A 2,835-nucleotide genomic window follows, 5' to 3' on the forward strand; every position below is an offset into this window, starting at 1 on the left:
TATTTTTTTGATTTTAGAGGGAGAGAGGGGGAAACATCAATGCAAGAGAGAAACATCGATCAGCTACCTCCCTGCCTCCTGCATGTACCCTGACCACAAACCAGGTATGTGCCCTGACCCAGAATTGAACCAGTGACCTTTTGGTGCACAAGACGACACTCAACCAACTGAGCCACACCAGCCAGGGCCAGCCCAACTTCTTTATACTTAATTTGTTTTGCCATATAATTTTTTCTCTTCTTTTAACCTATCTGTGTCTTTATATTTAAAGTGCACTTTATAAGATAACGTATGGTTTCAGCTTACTTTTGGAACCAGTCTGATAATATCTGCCTTTAATTGGTTTGTTTAATCCATTTACATGTAATGGTTGAGCTCAAGTCTAACATCATGCTATTTGTTTTCCATTTGTTCCATCTGTTCTTTGTTCCTTGTTCCCTGACTACTTTTGTATTAATCAAGTGTTTATGATGTTCTACCTTTTCTCCACTATTGGCTTATTCACTCTAATAACTGGTTCTGCTCAAGAGCCCCCTTTCTGCCCAGCTGGTGTGGCTCAGTGGTTGAGTGTCATCCTATGAACCAGGAGGTCACAGTTCGATTCCCGGTTGGGGCACATGCCCAGGTTGCGGGCTTGATCCCCAGTGGGGGACATGCAGGAGGCAGCCAATCCATGTTTCTATCTTATCATCGATATTTCTTACTCACTCTCTTCTCCCTCTCCCTTCCTCTCTCTGAAATCAATAAAAACGGAAAGAAGTGTTTGTTTATAGATTAAACACTACATTAGACATGAACTGTATATAAGAAAGGTCAAAATGGAATCATTTGGGGGTCTGGAAGGAATTAATTCAATTTACATTATTTCTAATGGGAAAAGATGGTTTGGTTTTCAAACAAATCGTTTCTCAAAAAGCCTTCCGGAACAAATCAAGTCTGAGAGCCAAGGTTCCATTGTAATTCTTCACTCTTCAGGTCACACCATCTTGCTCCTGCATGATCAATTCCCCCCTTGCTCCTAGATCTATTTTCATCAAATATGTTCCATTCTTTTTTTCTTTTTAAAATATATTTTATTGATTTTTTACAGAGAAAAGAGGAGAGGGATAGAGAGTTAGAAACATCGATGTGAGAGAAACTTCGATTAGCTGCCTCCTGCACACCTCCCACTGGGGATGTGCCCACAACCAAGGTACATGCCCTTGACCGGAATCGAACCTGGGCCCCTTCAGTCCGCAGGCCGACGCTCTATCTACTGAGCCAAACATATTCCATTCTTGAAGAGGTCATTTGACCCAACACCTCTCTCCAATCACAACCCTAATTCTATGTTACTCTTTATAGCCAAACTTCTCAAAATAATTACCTATTTCCTCACTTCTCTTTTCAACCCCTTCTAATATGGCTCTGACCCTACCATTCCACCAAAGTGGTTTCAAAGACACCAAAGATCATGTTGCCAGTTCCAGTGACCCTTGTCTGACGTCATCCTATGGGCCTCTTGGCGCCCACACCCCCTCCGACTGCGCTGCTCTGGCAACCTTCCCAACATGCCCTCTCCTGTCTCCTCTCCTCAACCTCTACAAGGTAGGAGTCCCTCGGGGCTCACCCTGGACCCTCTTTGCTACCTCCACTCACGCTTGTAGTGAACTCACTCATTCTCATGGCTCTAAAGACCATCTATCTATTGATCATTCCCAAATAACATTTCCAACAATGAACTCCCCTCTGAGCTTTTCATACTTCCACATGCCTGCGCAGGCATGGCTGCTGATGTCTCTCAGGTGCCATAGCTTAACTGACAAAACAGAACTTGGGATTTCCAGTTGCCACAAGTTTGCAGTCTCTGTGTGGCACTACCACCACCTTCCCACCCAGCTGCCCGAGCCAGACCTCAAAAGGTAGGATTTTTTAATAGAATTCATTAAGGAGGTTTAACTTAAAGGCAGAAAAGTACTCAAACTGTACATGTATAGTTCAGTGACTTTTTTGTGTTAATTCTCATCTGAGGATATTTCTTCTGTTGTTTTTTTGTTTGTTTTGTTTTGAGAGAGAGAGAGAGAGAGGAAGAGAAGGAGGGAAGGGAGGTAAAGAGAGAGAGAGACGCAAATGTGAAAGAGACACATTGATGGGACCTGGGCTGGGATCAGGCTTGCAACTCAGGTGCATGCCCTTGACCAGAATCGAACCTGGACCCTTTGGTCCAAGGGCCGACACTCTACTAAGCCAAACCAGTCGGGGCTACAGTCCAGCTTTTGATGGTAGGAGTGCCAGAGAATTTGTATACATGTTTAAAACCAGTACAAGGGCATTTCTGTCACCCTGGAAAGGTTCCTCACACAAGAGAACCAGGGACACATAGATTTGCATGTTCTTGAACTTCACAAGGTCATCAAGATACTCCCCTTTGACTTCTAGAGACTTAGTTGCTTTACCGTTCATATGTAGGTCTAGCCCAGCTGGCTGATGTGGCTCAGTGGTTGAAGATTGACCTGTGAACCAGAAGGTCACTGTTCAATTCCCGGTCAGGGCACATGCCGAGGTTGCAGGCTGGATCCCCAGTGGGAGACGTGCAAGAGGCAGCTGATCAGTGATTCTCTCATCATTGATGTTTCTATCTCTCCCTCTCCCTTCCTCTCTGAAACCAATAAAAACATATTTTTTAAAAAGCTGTAATATTGCCGAAACCGGTTTGGCTCAGTGGATAGAGCGTCGGCCTTCGGACTGAAAGGTCCCAGGTTCGATTCCGGTCAAGGGCATGTACCTGGGTTGCGGGCACATCCCCAGTGGGAGATGTGCAGGAGGCAGCTGATCGATGTTCCTCTCTCATCGATG

Source organism: Myotis davidii, unplaced genomic scaffold (genome assembly GCF_000327345.1).
Source record: "Myotis davidii unplaced genomic scaffold, ASM32734v1 scaffold462, whole genome shotgun sequence".
NCBI lineage: Eukaryota > Metazoa > Chordata > Mammalia > Chiroptera > Vespertilionidae > Myotis > Myotis davidii.